Below are 21,736 nucleotides of genomic sequence, written 5' to 3' on the forward strand. Positions count from 1 at the left end.
AGAGGAGGAAAACTGAGACATATTTGAACACGTCTCCCGTTCACATGGTTGATCATACTCTGGGTTCTACATGCATGTTTTAGCTGAAGGAAAAATACCTTAAACCTGGAGAGTTGAGACCCGTGTAATGGGTACCATGCAATATGACTTCAAAGGGTCTTCATTTGCTCACCGAACCTCTCCAATCCTATCACTGCTGCGTTTATGCCCCTGTACACACGCTTGATTCTCTTTTGGAGACATAGCAATCCATAGGTTTTAAGATACTTACTAGTCAGGTACATTCTTAGGCGTTTAATATGGGGTGTTGAGTCCATTTCGTTGAGCAAGGAGTAGCTCTTGTCTATTCCATATTTGGCTTAAGGAACTTTATCTGTGCTCATTTCAATCTCTGGTTTTATGCAGCACCCCAACTCACCTTTCCCCTTAAGCAAGCATAAGTTGGTTTTCTAAATTTGAGACCCTGTTCTGTTTTGGAATGCAGTTCCTGTGTAGCCAAGTTTACATTCCGTGTATTAGTGATATCTTATGATGTTTCTTTTTCTGTGTGACTTATTTCAGTTAGAATCATAGTACCTGAACCCACTCATTATGCTGCTACGGGCCTGATGACATAGATTTCATTGCTGAGTGATACTGCATTGTACGTAAGTACCACAAGTTCTTTATCCATTTTTCACTTTCTGTGATATTGAACTTGTACGGTAAACGAGGCTCTTGTAAACGGAGGCGTCCCAAACTTTGGGGTGGCTGTGTCTTTTTGATTTTAATTTCCCTAAGCTATAGGACCATAAGTGGAAGTGCCCTAGGCTCTGTTGCTTTGTTTTTTAGATGTTTCAGGAAACACCATACACTTCTCCTGAGTGTCTGTTGGCAATTTACATCCCGCCCATCAGCATAACAAGGCTCCCAGTTCTCTATGGCCTGTCCTGCCTTTCTGGATTTTACACTTTTTTCAGATGGCCCTTTTGACCGGGGGGAAGTGAGACTTCATTGTAGTGCAGATTTCCATTGCAAGCTTGCTTGGTTGGCCAAAAAGGGCGTATGCGTTTTTTCCTGAATATATTCAGGAAAAAACGCATACGCCCTTTTTGGCCAAGTGCATCATTGTGGACGTTCTGCCTCTTTTCCTATGCTTTCAATGCAATTCCAGTCTACCCCCTGAAATCGGTTTCCTGCAATTCTGCCCCGCTTTCAAGTCCTCTTGGCAGCCTTACTTCAGTCTATTTTTGGACGATAGCTGTCATTTATAACTCTGCAGGTTCGTGAATTACAGTGCCCCTGAGCTCCTTTCTTCAACTCGCTTTCTTGTGAGCTGGCCGCAACACCGCAGGATGGCTTCAGGCCCTAATCTTGTTCCGGTATGGCACGCTGAGCCTTTGGTTATTTCCTCTTCCTGGTGGGAAATGAGAGTTAAATTTGCCCGTCCAGACACCTCCAGCTAGCCTCTCATTGGTTCTCGCTATTCCTGTTCATCTTCCGCAGAAATTGCAAACTGGGCCAAACAGCAGGTTAAAGGCGCTGACTCTCCAAGTGGGGAGAGTGTTAGTAAAGCGTCTGGAATGTTGCACCCGAGTACCAGGGGAGGAAAACTGAGACATATTTGAACACGTCTCCCGATCACATGGTTGATCATACTCTCGGTTCCACATGCATGTTTTAGCTGAAGGAAGAATACCTAAAACCTGGGTAGTTGAAACCCGTGGAATGGGTACCATGCAATATGACTTCAAAGGGTCTTCATTTGCTCACCGAACCTCTCCAATCCTATCACTGCTGCGTTTATGCCCCTGTACACATGCTTGATTCTCTTTCGGAGACATAGCAATCCCTAGGTTTTAAGATACTTACTACTCAGGTACATTCTTAGGAGTTTAATATGCGGTTTTGAGTCCATTTCGTTGAGCAAGGAGTAGCTCTTGTCTATTCCATATTTGGCTTAAGGAACTTTATCTGTGCTCATTTCAATCTCTGGTTTTATGCAGCACCCCAACTCACCTTTCCCCTTAAGCAAGCATAAGTTGGTTTTCTAAATTTGAGACCCTGTTCTGTTCTGTAATTCAGTTCCTGTGTAGCCAAGTTTACATTCCGTGTATTAGTGATATCTTATGATGTTTCTTTTTCTGTGTGACTTATTTCAGTTAGAATCATCATACCTGAATCCACTCATTGTGCTGCTAAGGGCCTGATGACACACATTTCATTGCTGAGTGATATTGCTTTGTAAGTAAATATCACAAGTTCATTATCCATTTTTCACTTTCTGCGATGTTGAACTTGTACTGTAAACGAGGTTCTTGTAAACAGAGCCGTTCCAAACTTTGGGGTGGCTGTGTCTTTTAGATTTTAATTTCCCTAAGCTATAGGACCATAAGTGGAAGTGCCCTAGGTTCTGTTGCTTTGTTTTTTAGATGTTTCAGGAAACACCATACACTTCTCCCGAGTGTCTGTTGGCAATTTACATCCCGCCCATCAGCATAACAAGGCTCCCAGTTCTCCATGGCCTGTCTTGCCTTTCTGGATTTTACACTTTTTTCAGATGGCCCTTTTGACCGGGGGGAAGTGAGACTTCATTGTAGTGCAGATTTCCTTTGCAAGCTTGCTTGGTTGGCCAAAAAGGGCGTATGCGTTTTTTCCTGAATATATTCAGGAAAAAACGCATACGCCCTTTTTGGCCAAGTGCATCATTGTGGACGTTCTGCCTCTTTTCCTATGCTTTCAATGCAATTCCAGTCTACCTCCTGAAATCGGTTTCCTGCAATTCTGCCCCGCTTTCAAGTCCTCTTGGCAGCCTTACTTCAGTCTATTTTTGGACGATAGCTGTCATTTATAAGTCTGCAGGTTTGTGAATTACAGTGCCCCTGAGCTCCTTTCTTCAACTCGCTTTGTTGTCAGCTGGCCGCAACACCGCAGGATGGCTTCAGGCCCTAATCTGGTTCTGGTCCGGCATGCTGAGCCTTTGGTTAATTCCTCTTCCTGGTGGGAAATGAGAGTTAAATTTGCCCGTCCAGACACCTCCAGCTAGTCTCTCATTGGTTCTCGCTATTCCTGTTCATCTTCCGCAGAAATTGCAAACTGGGCCAAACAGGAGGTTAAAGGGACTGACTCTCCAAGTCGGGAGAGTGTTAGTAAAGCGTCTGGAATGTTGCACCCGAGTACCAGGGTACGAAAACTGAGACATATTTGAACACGTCTCCCGATCACATGGTTGATCATACTCTAGGTTCCACATGCATGTTTTAGCTGAAGGAAGAATACCTTAAACCTGGGTGGTTGAAACCCGTGGAATGGGTACCATGCAATATGACTTCAAAGGGTCTTCATTTGCTCACGAACCTCTCCAATCCTATCACTGCTGCGTTTATGCCCCTGTACACATGCTTGATTCTCTTTCAGAGACATAGCAATCCATAGGTTTTAAGATACTTACTAGTCAGGTACCTTCTTAGGCGTTTAATATGCGGTGTTGAGTCCATTTCGTTGAGCAAGGAGTAGCTCTTGTCTATTCCATATTTGACTTAAGGAACTTTATCTGTGCTCATTTCAATCTCTGGTTTTATGCAGCACCACAACTCACCTTTACCCTTAAGCAAGCATAAGTTGGTTTTCTAAATTTGAGACCCTGTTCTGTTCTGTAATTCAGTTCCTCTGTAGCCAAGTTTACATTCTGTGTATTACTGATATCTTATGATGTTTCTTTTTCTGTGTGACTTATTTCAGTTAGAATCATCATACCTGAATCCACTCATTGTGCTGCTAAGTGCCTGATGACACAGATTTCATTGCTGAGTGATATTGCTTTGTAAGTAAATACCACAACTTCTTTATCCATTTTTCACTTTCTGCGATGTTGAACTTGTACTGTAAAGGAGGTTCTAGTAAACGGAGCCGTTTCAAACTTTGGGGTGGCTGTGTCTTTTTGATTTTAATTTCCCTAAGCTATAGGACCATAAGTGGAAGTGCCCTAGGTTCTGTTGCTTTGTTTTTTAGATGTTTCAGGAAACACCATACACGTCTCCCGAGTGGTTGTTGGCAATTTACATCCCGCCCTTCAGCATAACAAGGCTCCCATTTCTCCATGGCCTGTCCTGCCTTTCTGGATTTTACACTTTTTTCAGATGGCCCTTTTGACCGGGGGGAAGTGAGACTTCATTGTAGTGCAGATTTCCTTTGCAAGCTTGCTTGGTTGGCCAAAAAGGGCGTATGCGTTTTTTCCTGAATATATTCAGGAAAAACCGCATACGCCCTTTTTGGCCAAGTGCATCATTGTGGACGTTCTGCCTCTTTTCCTATGCTTTCAATGCAATTCCAGTCTACCTCCTGAAATCGGTTTCCTGCAATTCTGCCCCGCTTTCAAGTCCTCTTGGCAGCCTTACTTCAGTCTATTTTTGGACGATAGCTGTCATTTATAACTCTGCAGGTTTGTGAATTACAGTGCCCCTGAGCTCCTTTCTTCAACTCGCTTTCTTGTGACCTGGCCGCAACACCGCAGGATGGCTTCATGCCCTAATGTGGTTCCGGCACGGCACGCTGAGCCGTTGGTTATTTCCTCTTCCTGTTGGGAAATGAGAGTTAAATTTGCCCGTCCAGACACCTCCAGCTAGTCTCTCATTGGTTCTCGCTATTCCTGTTCATCTTCCGCAGAAATTGCAAACTGGGCCAAACAGGAGGTTAAAGGCCCTGACTCTCCAAGTGGGGAGAGTGTTAGTAAAGCGTCTGGAATGTTGCACCCGAGTACCAGGGGAGGAAAACTGAGACATATTTGAACACGTCTCCCGTTCACATGGTTGATCATACTTGGGTTCCACATGCATGTTTTAGCTGAAGGAAGAATACCTTAAACCTGGAGAGTTAAGACCCGTGTAATGGGTACGATGCAATATGACTTCAAAGGGTCTTCATTTGCTCACCGAACCTCTGCAATCCTATCACTGCTGCGTTTATGCCCCTGTACACATGCTTGATTCTCTTTCAGAGACATAGCAATCCATAGGTTTTAAGATACTTACTAGTCAGGTACCTTCTTAGGCTTTTAATATGCGGTGTTGAGTCCATTTCGTTGAGCAAGGAGTAGCTCTTGTCTATTCCATATTTGGCTTAAGGAACTTTATCTGTGCTCATTTCAATCTCTGGTTTTATGCAGCACCCCAACTCACCTTTCCCCTTAAGCAAGCATAAGTTGGTTTTCTAAATTTGAGACCCTGTTCTGTTCTGTAATTCAGTTCCTGTGTAGCCAAGTTTACATTCCGTGTATTAGTGATATCTTATGATGTTTCTTTTTCTGTGTGACTTATTTCAGTTAGAATCATCATACCTGAATCCACTCATTGTGCTGCTAAGGGCCTGATGACACACATTTCATTGCTGAGTGATATTGCTTTGTAAGTAAATATCACAAGTTCATTATCCATTTTTCACTTTCTGCGATGTTGAACTTGTACTGTAAACGAGGTTCTTGTAAACAGAGCCGTTCCAAACTTTGGGGTGGCTGTGTCTTTTAGATTTTAATTTCCCTAAGCTATAGGACCATAAGTGGAAGTGCCCTAGGTTCTGTTGCTTTGTTTTTTAGATGTTTCAGGAAACACCATACACTTCTCCCGAGTGTCTGTTGGCAATTTACATCCCGCCCATCAGCATAACAAGGCTCCCAGTTCTCCATGGCCTGTCTTGCCTTTCTGGATTTTACACTTTTTTCAGATGGCCCTTTTGACCGGGGGGAAGTGAGACTTCATTGTAGTGCAGATTTCCTTTGCAAGCTTGCTTGGTTGGCCAAAAAGGGCGTATGCGTTTTTTCCTGAATATATTCAGGAAAAAACGCATACGCCCTTTTTGGCCAAGTGCATCATTGTGGACGTTCTGCCTCTTTTCCTATGCTTTCAATGCAATTCCAGTCTACCTCCTGAAATCGGTTTCCTGCAATTCTGCCCCGCTTTCAAGTCCTCTTGGCAGCCTTACTTCAGTCTATTTTTGGACGATAGCTGTCATTTATAAGTCTGCAGGTTTGTGAATTACAGTGCCCCTGAGCTCCTTTCTTCAACTCGCTTTGTTGTCAGCTGGCCGCAACACCGCAGGATGGCTTCAGGCCCTAATCTGGTTCTGGTCCGGCATGCTGAGCCTTTGGTTAATTCCTCTTCCTGGTGGGAAATGAGAGTTAAATTTGCCCGTCCAGACACCTCCAGCTAGTCTCTCATTGGTTCTCGCTATTCCTGTTCATCTTCCGCAGAAATTGCAAACTGGGCCAAACAGGAGGTTAAAGGGACTGACTCTCCAAGTCGGGAGAGTGTTAGTAAAGCGTCTGGAATGTTGCACCCGAGTACCAGGGTACGAAAACTGAGACATATTTGAACACGTCTCCCGATCACATGGTTGATCATACTCTAGGTTCCACATGCATGTTTTAGCTGAAGGAAGAATACCTTAAACCTGGGTGGTTGAAACCCGTGGAATGGGTACCATGCAATATGACTTCAAAGGGTCTTCATTTGCTCACGAACCTCTCCAATCCTATCACTGCTGCGTTTATGCCCCTGTACACATGCTTGATTCTCTTTCAGAGACATAGCAATCCATAGGTTTTAAGATACTTACTAGTCAGGTACCTTCTTAGGCGTTTAATATGCGGTGTTGAGTCCATTTCGTTGAGCAAGGAGTAGCTCTTGTCTATTCCATATTTGACTTAAGGAACTTTATCTGTGCTCATTTCAATCTCTGGTTTTATGCAGCACCACAACTCACCTTTACCCTTAAGCAAGCATAAGTTGGTTTTCTAAATTTGAGACCCTGTTCTGTTCTGTAATTCAGTTCCTCTGTAGCCAAGTTTACATTCTGTGTATTACTGATATCTTATGATGTTTCTTTTTCTGTGTGACTTATTTCAGTTAGAATCATCATACCTGAATCCACTCATTGTGCTGCTAAGTGCCTGATGACACAGATTTCATTGCTGAGTGATATTGCTTTGTAAGTAAATACCACAACTTCTTTATCCATTTTTCACTTTCTGCGATGTTGAACTTGTACTGTAAAGGAGGTTCTAGTAAACGGAGCCGTTTCAAACTTTGGGGTGGCTGTGTCTTTTTGATTTTAATTTCCCTAAGCTATAGGACCATAAGTGGAAGTGCCCTAGGTTCTGTTGCTTTGTTTTTTAGATGTTTCAGGAAACACCATACACGTCTCCCGAGTGGTTGTTGGCAATTTACATCCCGCCCTTCAGCATAACAAGGCTCCCATTTCTCCATGGCCTGTCCTGCCTTTCTGGATTTTACACTTTTTTCAGATGGCCCTTTTGACCGGGGGGAAGTGAGACTTCATTGTAGTGCAGATTTCCTTTGCAAGCTTGCTTGGTTGGCCAAAAAGGGCGTATGCGTTTTTTCCTGAATATATTCAGGAAAAACCGCATACGCCCTTTTTGGCCAAGTGCATCATTGTGGACGTTCTGCCTCTTTTCCTATGCTTTCAATGCAATTCCAGTCTACCTCCTGAAATCGGTTTCCTGCAATTCTGCCCCGCTTTCAAGTCCTCTTGGCAGCCTTACTTCAGTCTATTTTTGGACGATAGCTGTCATTTATAACTCTGCAGGTTTGTGAATTACAGTGCCCCTGAGCTCCTTTCTTCAACTCGCTTTCTTGTGACCTGGCCGCAACACCGCAGGATGGCTTCATGCCCTAATGTGGTTCCGGCACGGCACGCTGAGCCGTTGGTTATTTCCTCTTCCTGTTGGGAAATGAGAGTTAAATTTGCCCGTCCAGACACCTCCAGCTAGCCTCTCATTGGTTCTCGCTATTCCTGTTCATCTTCCGCAGAAATTGCAAACTGGGCCAAACAGGAGGTTAAAGGCCCTGACTCTCCAAGTGGGGAGAGTGTTAGTAAAGCGTCTGGAATGTTGCACCCGAGTACCAGGGGAGGAAAACTGAGACATATTTGAACACGTCTCCCGTTCACATGGTTGATCATACTTGGGTTCCACATGCATGTTTTAGCTGAAGGAAGAATACCTTAAACCTGGAGAGTTAAGACCCGTGTAATGAGTACGATGCAATATGACTTCAAAGGGTCTTCATTTGCTCACCGAACCTCTGCAATCCTATCACTGCTGCGTTTATGCCCCTGTACACATGCTTGATTCTCTTTCAGAGACATAGCAATCCATAGGTTTTAAGATACTTACTAGTCAGGTACCTTCTTAGGCTTTTAATATGCGGTGTTGAGTCCATTTCGTTGAGCAAGGAGTAGCTCTTGTCTATTCCATATTTGACTTAAGGAACTTTATCTGTGCTCATTTCAATCTCTGGTTTTATGCAGCACCCCAACTCACCTTTCCCCTTAAGCAAGCATAAGTTGGTTTTCTAAATTTGAGACCCTGTTTTGTTCTGTAATTCAGTTCCTCTGTAGCCAAGTTTACATTCTGTGTATTACTGATATCTTATGATGTTTCTTTTTCTGTGTGACTTATTTCAGTTAGAATCACCATACCTGAATCCACTCATTGTGCTGCTAAGTGCCTGATGACACAGATTTCATTGTTGAGTGATATTGCTTTGTAAGTAAATACCACAACTTCTTTATCCATTTTTCACTTTCTGCGATGTTGAACTTGTACTGTAAACGAGGTTCTTGTAAACGGAGCCGTTTCAAACTTTGGGGTGGCTGTGTCTTTTTGATTTTAATTTCCCTAAGCTATAGGACCATAAGTGGAAGTGCCCTAGGTTCTGTTGCTTTGTTTTTTAGATGTTTCAGGAAACACCATACACTTCTCCCGAGTGGTTGTTGGCAATTTACATCCCGCCCATCAGCATAACAAGGCTCCCATTTCTCCATGGCCTGTCCTGCCTTTCTGGATTTTACACTTTTTTCAGATGGCCCTTTTGACCGGGGGGAAGTGAGACTTCATTGTAGTGCAGATTTCCTTTGCAAGCTTGCTTGGTTGGCCAAAAAGGGCGTATGCGTTTTTTCCTGAATATATTCAGGAAAAAACGCATACGCCCTTTTTGGCCAAGTGCATCATTGTGGACGTTCTGCCTCTTTTCCTATGCTTTCAATGCAATTCCAGTCTACCTCCTGAAATCGGTTTCCTGCAATTCTGCCCCGCTTTCAAGTCCTCTTGGCAGCCTTACTTCAGTCTATTTTTGGACGATAGCTGTCATTTATAACTCTGCAGGTTTGTGAATTACAGTGCCCCTGAGCTCCTTTCTTCAACTCGCTTTCTTGTGACCTGGCCGCAACACCGCAGGATGGCTTCATGCCCTAATGTGGTTCCGGCACGGCACGCTGAGCCGTTGGTTATTTCCTCTTCCTGTTGGGAAATGAGAGTTAAATTTGCCCGTCCAGACACCTCCAGCTAGTCTCTCATTGGTTCTCGCTATTCCTGTTCATCTTCCGCAGAAATTGCAAACTGGGCCAAACAGGAGGTTAAAGGCGCTGACTCTCCAAGTGGGGAGAGTGTTAGTAAAGCGTCTGGAATGTTGCACCCGAGTACCAGGGGAGGAAAACTGAGACATATTTGAACACGTCTCCCGTTCACATGGTTGATCATACTTGGGTTCCACATGCATGTTTTAGCTGAAGGAAGAATACCTTAAACCTGGAGAGTTAAGACCCGTGTAATGGGTACGATGCAATATGACTTCAAAGGGTCTTCATTTGCTCACCGAACCTCTGCAATCCTATCACTGCTGCGTTTATGCCCCTGTACACATGCTTGATTCTCTTTCAGAGACATAGCAATCCATAGGTTTTAAGATACTTACTAGTCAGGTACCTTCTTAGGCTTTTAATATGCGGTGTTGAGTCCATTTCGTTGAGCAAGGAGTAGCTCTTGTCTATTCCATATTTGACTTAAGGAACTTTATCTGTGCTCATTTCAATCTCTGGTTTTATGCAGCACCCCAACTCACCTTTCCCCTTAAGCAAGCATAAGTTGGTTTTCTAAATTTGAGACCCTGTTTTGTTCTGTAATTCAGTTCCTCTGTAGCCAAGTTTACATTCTGTGTATTACTGATATCTTATGATGTTTCTTTTTCTGTGTGACTTATTTCAGTTAGAATCACCATACCTGAATCCACTCATTGTGCTGCTAAGTGCCTGATGACACAGATTTCATTGTTGAGTGATATTGCTTTGTAAGTAAATACCACAACTTCTTTATCCATTTTTCACTTTCTGCGATGTTGAACTTGTACTGTAAACGAGGTTCTTGTAAACGGAGCCGTTTCAAACTTTGGGGTGGCTGTGTCTTTTTGATTTTAATTTCCCTAAGCTATAGGACCATAAGTGGAAGTGCCCTAGGTTCTGTTGCTTTGTTTTTTAGATGTTTCAGGAAACACCATACACTTCTCCCGAGTGGTTGTTGGCAATTTACATCCCGCCCATCAGCATAACAAGGCTCCCATTTCTCCATGGCCTGTCCTGCCTTTCTGGATTTTACACTTTTTTCAGATGGCCCTTTTGACCGGGGGGAAGTGAGACTTCATTGTAGTGCAGATTTCCTTTGCAAGCTTGCTTGGTTGGCCAAAAAGGGCGTATGCGTTTTTTCCTGAATATATTCAGGAAAAAACGCATACGCCCTTTTTGGCCAAGTGCATCATTGTGGACGTTCTGCCTCTTTTCCTATGCTTTCAATGCAATTCCAGTCTACCTCCTGAAATCGGTTTCCTGCAATTCTGCCCCGCTTTCAAGTCCTCTTGGCAGCCTTACTTCAGTCTATTTTTGGACGATAGCTGTCATTTATAACTCTGCAGGTTTGTGAATTACAGTGCCCCTGAGCTCCTTTCTTCAACTCGCTTTCTTTTGAGCTGCCCGCAACACCGCAGGATGGCTTCATGCCCTAATCTGATTCCGGTACGGTACGCTGAGCCTTTGGTTATTTCCTCTTCCTGGTGGGAAATGAGAGTTAAATTTGCCCGTCCAGACACCTCCAGCTAGCCTCTCATTGGTTCTCGCTATTCCTGTTCATCTTCCGCAGAAATTGCAAACTGGGCCAAACAGCAGGTTAAAGGCGCTGACTCTCCAAGTGGGGAGAGTGTTAGTAAAGCGTCTGGAATGTTGCATCCGAGTACCAGGGGAGGAAAACTGAGACATATTTGAACACGTCTCCCGATCACATGGTTGATCATTCTCTGGGTTCCACATGCATGTTTTAGCTGAAGGAAGAATACGTAAAACCTGGGTAGTTGAAGCCCGTGGAATGGGTACCATGCAATATGACTTCAAAGGGTCTTCATTTGCTCACGAACCTCTCCAATCCTATCACTGCTGCGTTTATGCCCCTGTACACATGCTTGATTCTCTTTCGGAGACATAGCAATCCATAGGTTTTAAGATACTTACAAGTCAGGTACATTCTTAGGCGTTTAATATGCGGTGTTGAGTCCATTTCGTTGAGCAAGGAGTAGCTCTTGTCTATTCCATATTTGGCTTAAGGAACTTTATCTGTGCTCATTTCAATCTCTGGTTTTATGCAGCACCCCAACTCACCTTTACCCTTAAGCAAGCATAAGTTGGTTTTCTAAATTTGAGACCCTGTTCTGTTCTGTAATTCAGTTCCTGTGTAGCCAAGTTTCCATTCCGTGTATTACTGATATCTTATGATGTTTCTTTTTCTGTGTGACTTATTTCAGTTAGAATCATCATATCTGAATCCACTCATTGTGCTGCTAAGGGCCTGATGACACAGATTTCATTGCTGAGTGATATTGCTTTGTAAGTAAATACCACAAGTTCTTTATCCATTTTTCACTTTCTGTGATGTTGAACTTGTACGGTAAACGAGGTTCTTGTAAACGGAGGCGTCCCAAACTTTGGGGTGGCTGTGTCTTTTTGATTTTAATTTCCCTAAGCTATAGGACCATAAGTGGAAGTGCCCTAGGCTCTGTTGCTTTGTTTTTTAGATGTTTCAGGAAACACCATACACTTCTCCTGAGTGTCTGTTGGCAATTTACATCCCGCCCATCAGCATAACAAGGCTCCCAGTTCTCCATGGCCTGTCCTGCCTTTCTGGATTTTACACTTTTTTCAGATGGCCCTTTTGACCGGGGAGAAGTGAGACTTCATTGTAGTGCAGATTTCCTTTGCAAGCTTGCTTGGTTGGCCAAAAAGGGCGTATGCGTTTTTTCCTGAATATATTCAGGAAAAAACGCATACGCCCTTTTTGGCCAAGTGCATCATTGTGGACGTTCTGCCTCTTTTCCTATGCTTTCAATGCAATTCCAGTCTACCTCCTGAAATCGGTTTCCTGCAATTCTGCCCCGCTTTCAAGTCCTCTTGGCAGCCTTACTTCAGTCTATTTTTGGACGATAGCTGTCATTTATAACTCTGCAGGTTTGTGAATTACAGTGCCCCTGAGCTCCTTTCTTCAACTCGCTTTCTTGTGACCTGGCCGCAACACCGCAGGATGGCTTCAGGCCCTAATCTGGTTCCGGCACGGCACGCTGAGCCTTTGGTTATTTCCTCTTCCTGGTGGGAAATGAGAGTTAAATTTGCCCGTCCAGACACCTCCAGCTAGCCTCTCATTGGTTCTCGCTATTCCTGTTCATCTTCCGCAGAAATTGCAAACTGGGCCAAACAGGAGGTTAAAGGCGCTGAGTCTCCAAGTGGGGAGAGTGTTAGCAAAGCGTCTGGAATGTTGCACCCGAGTCCCAGGGGAGGAAAACTGAGACATATTTGAACACATCTCCCGATCACATGGTTGATCATACTCTGGGTTCCACATGCATGTTTTAGCTAAAGGAAGAATACCTAAAACCTGGGTAGTTGAAACCCGTGGAATGGGTACCATGCAATATGACTTCAAAGGGTCTTCATTTGCTCACCGAACCTCTCCAGTCCTATCACTGCTGCGTTTATGCCCCTGTACACATGCTTGATTCTCTTTCGGAGACATAGCAATCCATAGGTTTTAAGATACTTACTAGTCAGGTACATTCTTAGGAGTTTAATATGCGGTGTTTAGTCCATTTTGTTGAGCAAGGAGTAGCTCTTGTCTATTCCATATTTGGCTTAAGGAACTTTATTTGTGCTCATTTCAATCTCTGGTTTTATGCAGCACCCCAACTCACCTTTCCCCTTAAGCAAACTTAAGTTGGTTTTCTAAATTTGAGACCCTGTTCTGTTCTGTAATTCAGTTCCTGTGTAGCCAAGTTTACATTCCGTGTATTACTGATATCTTATGATGTTTCTTTTTCTGTGTGACTTATTTCAGTTAGAATCATCATACCTGAATCCACTCATTGTGCTGCTAAGGGCCTGATGACACAGATTTCATTGCTGAGTGATATTGCTTTGTAAGTAAATACCACAACTTCTTTATCCATTTTTCACTTTCTGCGATGTTGAACTTGTACTGTAAACGAGGTTCTTGTAAACAGAGCCGTTCCAAACTTTGGGGTGGCTGTGTCTTTTTGATTTTAATTTCCCTAAGCTATAGGACCATAAGTGGAAGTGCCCTAGGTTCTGTTGCTTTGTTTTTTAGATGTTTCAGGAAACACCATACACTTCTCCCGAGTGGTTGTTGGCAATTTACATTCCGCCCATCAGCATAACAAGGCTCCCAGTTCTCCATGGCCTGTCCTGCCTTTCTGGATTTTACACTTTTTTCAGATGGCCCTTTTGACCGGGGGGAAGTGAGACTTCATTGTAGTGCAGATTTCCTTTGCAAGCTTGCTTGGTTGGCCAAAAAGGGCGTATGCGTTTTTTCCTGAATATATTCAGGAAAAAACGCATACGCCCTTTTTGGCCAAGTGCATCATTGTGGACGTTCTGCCTCTTTTCCTATGCTTTCAATGCAATTCCAGTCTACCTCCTGAAATCGGTTTCCTGCAATTCTGCCCCGCTTTCAAGTCCTCCTGGCAGCCTTACTTCAGTCTATTTTTGGACGATAGCTGTCATTTATAACTCTGCAGGTTTGTGAATTACAGTGCCCCTGAGCTCCTTTCTTCAACTCGCTTTCTTGTGAGCTGGCCGCGACACCGCAGGATGGCTTCAGGCCCTAATCTGGTTCCGGCCCGGCATGCTGAGCCTTTGGTTAATTCCTCTTCCTGGTGGGAAATGAGAGTTAAATTTGCCCGTCCAGACACCTCCAGCTAGCCTCTCATTGGTTCTCGCTATTCCTGTTCATCTTCCGCAGAAATTGCAAACTGGGCCAAACAGGAGGTTAAAGGGACTGACTCTCCTATTCGGGAGAGTGTTAGTAAAGCGTCTGGAATGTTGCACCCGAGTACCAGGGGAGGAAAACTGAGACATATTTGAACACGTCTCCCGTTCACATGGTTGATCATACTCTGGGTTCCACATGCATGTTTTAGCTGAAGGAAGAATACCTTAAACCTGGAGAGTTGAGACCCGTGTAATGGGTACCATGCAATATGACTTCAAAGGGTCTTCATTTGCTCACGAACCTCTGCAATCCTACCACTGCTGCATTTATGCCCCTGTACACACGCTTGATTCTCTTTTGGGACATAGCAATCCATAGGTTTTAAGATACTTACTAGTCAGGTACATTCTTAATCGTTTAATATGGGGTTTTGAGTCCATTTCGTTGAGCAAGGAGTAGCTCTTGTCTATTCCATATTTGGCTTAAGGAACTTTATCTGTGCTCATTTCAATCTCTGGTTTTATGCAGTACCCCAACTCACCTGTCCCCTTAAGCAAGCATAAGTTGGTTTTCTAAATTTGAGACCCTGTTCTGTTTTGGAATGCAGTTCCTGTGTAGCCAAGTTTACATTCCGTGTATTAGTGATATCTTATGATGTTTCTTTTTCTGTGTGACTTATTTCAGTTAGAATCATCGTACCTGAATCCACTCATTATGCTGCTACGGGCCTGATGACATAGATTTCATTGCTGAGTGATATTGCATTGTACCTAAGTACCACAAGTTCTTTATCCATTTTTCACTTTCTGTGATATTGAACTTGTACGGTAAACGAGGTTCTTGTAAACGGAGGCGTCCCAAACTTTGGGGTGGCTGTGTCTTTTTGATTTTAATTTCCCTAAGCTATAGGACCGTAAGTGGATGTGCCCTAGGCTCTGTTGCTTTGTTTTTTAGATGTTTCAGGAAACACCATACACTTCTCCTGAGTGTCTGTTGGCAATTTACATCCCGCCCATCAGCATAACAAGGCTCCCAGTTCTCCATGGCCTGTCCTGCCTTTCTGGATTTTACACTTTTTTCAGATGGCCCTTTTGACCGGGGGGAAGTGAGACTTCATTGTAGTGCAGATTTCTTTTGCAAGTTTGCTTGGTTGGCCAAAAAGGGCGTATGCGTTTTTTCCTGAATATATTCAGGAAAAAACGCATACGCCCTTTTTGGCCAAGTGCATCATTGTGGACGTTCTGCCTCTTTTCCTATGCTTTCAATGCAATTCCAGTCTACCTCCTGAAATCGGTTTCCTGCAATTCTGCCCCGCTTTCAAGTCCTCTTGGCAGCCTTACTTCAGTCTATTTTTGGACGATAGCTGTCATTTATAACTCTGCAGGTTTGTTAATTACAGTGATCCTGAGCTCCTTTCTTCAACTCGCTTTCTTGTGAGCTGGCCGCAACACCGCAGGATGGCTTCAGGCCCTAATCTGGTTCCGGCACGGCACGCTGAGCCTTTGGTTATTTCCTCTTCCTGGTGGGAAATAAGAGTTAAATTTGCCCGTCCAGACACCTCCAGCTAGTCTCACATTGGTTCTCGCTATTCCTGTTCATCTTCCGCAGAAATTGCAAACTGGGCCAAACAGGAGGTTAAAGGCGCTGACTCTTCAAGTGGGGAGACTGTTAGTAAAGCGTCTGGAATGTTGCACCCGAGTACCAGGGTACGAAAACTGAGACATATTTGAACACGTCTCCCGTTCACATGGTTGATCATACTTGGGTTCCACATGCATGTTTTAGCTGAAGGAAGAATACCTTAAACCTGGGTAGTTGAAACCCGTGGAATGGGTACCATGCAATATGACTTCAAAGGGTCTTCATTTGCTCACCGAACCTCTCCAATCCTATCACTGCTGCGTTTATGCCCCTGTACACATGCTTGATTCTCTTTCGGGGACATAGCAATCAATAGGTTTTAAGATACTTACTAGTCAGGTACATTCTTAGGCGTTTAATATGCGGTGTTGAGTCCATTTCGTTGAGCAAGGAGTAGCTCTTGTCTATTCCATATTTGACTTAAGGAACTTTATCTGTGCTCATTTCAATCTCTGGTTTTATGCAGCACCCCACCTCACCTTTCCCCTTAAGCAAGCATAAGTTGGTTTTCTAAATTTGAGACCCTGTTCTGTTCTGTAATTCAGTTCCTGTGTAGCCAAGTTTACATTCCGTGTATTACTGATATCTTATGATGTTTCTTGTTCTGTGTGACTTATTTCAGTTAGAATCATCATACCTGAATCCACTCATTGTGCTGCTAAGGGCCTGATGACACAGATTTCATTGCTGAGTGATATTGCTTTGTAAGTAAATACCACAACTTCTTTATCCATTTTTCACATTCTGTGATGTTGAACTTGTACTGTAAACGAGGTTCTTGTAAACAGAGCCGTTCGAAACTTTGGGGTGGCTGTGTCTTTTTGATTTTAATTTCCCTAAGCTATAGGACCATAAGTGGCAGTGCCCTAGGCTCTGTTGCTTTGTTTTTTAGATGTTTCAGGAAACACCATACACTTCTCCCGAGTGGTTGTTGGCAATTTACATCCCGCCAATCAGCATAACAAGGCTCCCAGTTCTCCATGGCCTGTCCTGCCTTTCTGGATTTTACACTTTTTTCAGATGGCCCTTTTGACCGGGGGGAAGTGAGACTTCATTGTAGTGCAGATTTCCTTTGCAAGCTTGCTTGGTTGGCCAAAAAGGGCGTATGCGTTTTTTCCTGAATATATTCAGGAAAAAACGCATACGCACTTTTTGGCCAAGTGCATCATTGTGGACGTTCTGCCTCTTTTCCTATGCTTTCAATGCAATTCCAGTCTACCTCCTGAAATCGGTTTCCTGCAATTCTGCCCCGCTTTCAAGTCCTCCTGGCAGCCTTACTTCAGTCTATTTTTGGATGATAGCTGTCATTTATAACTCTGCAGGTTTGTGAATTACAGTGCCCCTGAGCTCCTTTCTTCAACTCGCTTTCTTGTGAGCTGGCCGCGACACCGCAGGATGGCTTCAGGCCCTAATCTGGTTCCGGCCCGGCATGCTGAGCCTTTGGTTAATTCCTCTTCCTGGTGGGAAATGAGAGTTAAATTTGCCCGTCCAGACACCTCCAGCTAGCCTCTCATTGGTTCTCGCTATTCCTGTTCATCTTCCGCAGAAATTGCAAACTGGGCCAAACAGGAGGTTAAAGGGACCGACTCTCCTATTCGGGAGAGTGTTAGTAAAGCGTCTGGAATGTTGCACCCGAGTACCAGGGGAGGAAAACTGAGACATATTTGAACACGTCTCCCGTTCACATGGTTGATCATACTCTGGGTTCCACATGCATGTATTAGATGAAGGAAGAATACCTTAAACCTGGAGAGTTGAGACCCGTGTAATGGGTACCATGCAATATGACTTCAAAGGGTCTTCATTTGCTCACGAACCTCTGCAATCCTACCACTGCTGCGTTTATGCCCCTGTACACACGCTTGATTCTCTTTTGGGACATAGCAATCCATAGGTTTTAAGATACTTACTAGTCAGGTACATTCTTAGGCGTTTAATATGGGGTTTTGAGTCCATTTCGTTGAGCAAGGAGTAGCTCTTGTCTATTCCATATTTGGCTTAAGGAACTTTATCTGTGCTCATTTCAATCTCTGGTTTTATGCAGCACCCCAACTCACCTTTACCCTTAAGCAAGCATAAGTTGGTTTTCTAAATTTGAGACCCTGTTCTGTTTTGGAATGCAGTTCCTGTGTAGCCAAGTTTACATTCCGTGTATTACTGATATCTTATGATGTTTCTTTTTCTGTGTGACTTATTTCAGTTAGAATCATCACACCTGAATCCACTCATTGTGCTGCTAAGGGCCTGATGACACAGATTTCATTGCTGAGTGATATTGCTTTGTACGTAAATACCACAACTTCTTTATCCATTTTTCACTTTCTGCGATGTTGAACTTGTACTGTAAACGAGGTTCTTGTAAACAGAGCCGTTCCAAACTTTCGGGTGGCTGTGTCTTTTTGAATTTAATTTCCCTAAGCTATAGGACCATAAGTGGAAGTGCCCTAGGTTCTGTTGCTTTGTTTTTTAGATGTTTCAGGAAACACCATACACTTCTCCTGAGTGGTTGTTGGCAATTTACATCCCGCCCATCAGCATAACAAGGCTCCCAGTTCTCCATGGCCTGTCCTGCCTTTCTGGATTTTACACTTTTTTCAGATGGCCCTTTTGACCGGGGGGAAGTGAGACTTCATTGTAGTGCAGATTTCCTTTGCAAGCTTGCTTGGTTGGCCAAAAAGTGCGTATGCGTTTTTTCCTGAATATATTCAGGAAAAAACGCATACGCCCCTTTTGGCCAAGTGCATCATTGTGGACGTTCTGCCTCTTTTCCTATGCTTTCAATGCAATTCCAGTCTACCTCCTGAAATCGGTTTCCTGCAATTCTGCCCCGCTTTCAAGTCCTCTTGGCAGCCTTACTTCAGTATATTTTTGGACGATAGCTGTCATTTATAACTCTGCAGGTTTGTGAATTACAGTGCCCCTGAGCTCCTTTCTTCAACTCGCTTTCTTGTGACCTGGCCGCAACACCGCAGGATGGCTTCACGCCCTAATCTGGTTCCGGCCCGGCATGCTGAGCCTTTGGTTATTTCCTCTTCCTGGTGGAAAATGAGAGTTAAATTTGCCCGTCCAGACACCTCCAGCTAGCCTCTCATTGGTTCTCACTATTCCTGTTCATCTTCCGCAGAAATTGCAAACTGGGCCAAACAGGATGTTAAAGGCGCTGACTCTCCAAGTGGGGAGAGTGTTAGTAAAGCGTCTGGAATGTTTCAACCGAGTACCAGGGGAAGAAAACTGAGACATATTTGAACACGTCTCCCGATCACATGGTTGATCATAATCTGGGTTCCACATGCATGTTTTAGCTGAAGGAAGAATACCTAAAACCTGGGTAGTTGAAACCCGTGGAATGGGTACCATGCAATATGACTTCAAAGGGTCTTCATTTGCTCACCGAACCTCTCCAATCCTATCACTGCTGCGTTTATGCCCCTGTACACATGCTTGATTCTCTTTCGGAGACATAGCAATCCCTAGGTTTTAAGATACTTACTAGTCAGGTACATTCTTAGGAGTTTAATATGCGGTGTTGAGTCCATTTCATTGAGCAAGGAGTAGCTCTTGTCTATTCCATATTTGGCTTAAGGAACTTTATCTGTGCTCATTTCAATCTCTGGTTTTATGCAGCACCCCAACTCACCTTTACCCTTAAGCAAACATAAGTTGATTTTCTAAATTTGAGACCCTGTTCTGTTCTGTAATTCAGTTCCTGTGTAGCCAAGTTTACATTCCGTGTATTAGTGATATCTTATGATGTTTCTTTTTCTGTGTGACTTATTTCAGTTAGAATCATCATACCTGAATCCACTCATTGTGCTGCTAAGGGCCTGATGACACAGATTTCATTGCTGAGTGATATTGCTTTGTAAGTAAATACCACAACTTCTTTATCCATTTTTCACTTTCTGCGATGTTGAACTTGTACTGTAAACGAGGTTCTTGTAAACAGAGCCGTTCCAAACTTTGGGATGGCTGTGTCTTTTTTATTTTAATTTCCCTAAGCTATAGGACCATAAGTGGAAGTGCCCTAGGTTCTGTTGCTTTGTTTTTTAGATGTTTCAGGAAACACCATACACTTCTCCCGAGTGGTTGTTGGCAATTTACATCCCACCCATCAGCATAACAAGGCTCCCAGTTCTCCATGGCCTGTCCTGCCTCTCTGGATTTTACACTTTTTTCAGATGGCCCTTTTGACCGGGGGGAAGTGAGACTTCATTGTAGTGCAGATTTCCTTTGCAAGCTTGCTTGGTTGGCCAAAAAGGGCGTATGCGTTTTTTCCTGAATATATTCAGGAAAAAACGCATACGCCCTTTTTGGCCAAGTGCATCATTGTGGACGTTCTGCCTCTTTTCCTATGCTTTCAATGCAATTCCAGTCTACCTCCTGAAATCGGTTTCCTGCAATTCTGTCCCGCTTTCAAGTCCTCTTGGCAGCCTTACTTCAGTCTATTTTTGGACGATAGCTGTCATTTATAACTCTGCAGGTTTGTGAATTACAGTGCCCCTGAGCTCCTTTCTTCAACTCGCTTTCTTTTGAGCTGGCCGCAACACCGCAGGATGGCTTCAGGCCCTAATCTGGTTCCGGTACGGCACGCTGAGCCTTTGGTTATTTCCTCTTCCTGGTGGGAAATGACAGTTAAATTTGCCCGTCCAGACACCTCCAGCTAGCCTCTCATTGGTTCTCGCTATTCCTGTTCATCTTCCGCAGAAATTGCAAACTGGGCCAAACAGGAGGTTAAAGGCGCTGACTCTCCAAGTGGGGAGAGTGTTAGTAAAGCGTCTGGAATGTGGCACCAGAGTACCAGGGGAGGAAAACTGAGACATATTTGAACACGTCTCCCGATCACATGGTTGATCATACTCTGGGTTCCACATGCATGTTTTAGCTGAAGGAAGAATACCTTAAACCTGGAGAGTTGAGACCCGTGTAATGGGTACCATGCAATATGACTTCAAAGGGTCTTCATTTGCTCACCGAACCTCTCCAATCCTATCACTGCTGCGTTTATGCCCCTGTACACATGCTTGATTCTCTTTTGGGACATAGCAATCCATAGGTTTTAAGATACTTACTAGTCAGGTACATTCTTAGGAGTTTAATAAGGGGTTTTGAGTCCATTTCGCTGAGCAAGGAGTAGCTCTTGTCTATTCCATATTTGGCTTAAGGAACTTTATCTGTGCTCATTTCAATCTCTGGTTTTATGCAGCACCCCAACTCACTTTTCCCCTTAAGCAAGCATAAGTTGGTTCTCTAAATTTGAGACCCTGTTCTGTTCTGTAATTCAGTTCCTGTGTAGCCAAGTTTACATTCCGTTTATTACTGATATCTTATGATGTTTCTTTTTATGTGTGACTTATTTCAGTTAGAATCATCGTACCTGAATCCACTCATTATGCTGCTACGGGCCTGATGACATAGATTTCATTGCTGAGTGATATTGCTTTGTAAGTAAATACCACAACTTCTTTATCCATTTTTCACTTTCTGCGATGTTGAACTTGCACTGTAAACGAGGTTCTTGTAAACGGAGCCGCTTTAAACTTTGGGGTGGCTGTGTGTTTTTGATTTTAATTTCCCTAAGCTATAGGACCATAAGTGGAAGTGCCCTAGGTTCTGTTGCTTTGTTTTTTAGATGTTTCAGGAAACACCATACACTTCTCCCGAGTGGTTGTTGGCAATTTACATCCCGCCCTTCAGCATAACAAGGCTCCCATTTCTCCATGGCCTGTCCTGCCTTTCTGGATTTTACACGTTTTTCAGATGGCCCTTTTGACCGGGGGGAAGTGAGACTTCATTGTAGTGCAGATTTCCTTTGCAAGCTTGCTTGGTTGGCCAAAAAGGGCGTATGCGTTTTTTCCTGAATATATTCAGGAAAAAACGCATACGCCCTTTTTGGCCAAGTGCATCATTGTGGACGTTCTGCCTCTTTTCCTATGCTTTCAATGCAATTCCAGTCTACCTCCTGAAATCGGTTTCCTGCAATTCTGCCCCGCTTTCAAGTCCTCTTGG

At 43.7% G+C, this 21,736-nt stretch overlaps 1 long non-coding RNA gene across 11 annotated transcripts in view; it reads left to right on the plus strand.

Annotated features, from left to right (window-relative positions):
- The window catches only part of LOC307188336, a 1,520,920-nt gene that overhangs the window by 490,890 nt on the left and 1,008,294 nt on the right, over positions 1-21,736 (plus strand). The window lies entirely within an intron of this gene.

The sequence above is a fragment of the Stenella coeruleoalba genome (assembly GCF_951394435.1).
Source record: "Stenella coeruleoalba genome assembly, chromosome: 6".
Lineage (NCBI taxonomy): Eukaryota > Metazoa > Chordata > Mammalia > Artiodactyla > Delphinidae > Stenella > Stenella coeruleoalba.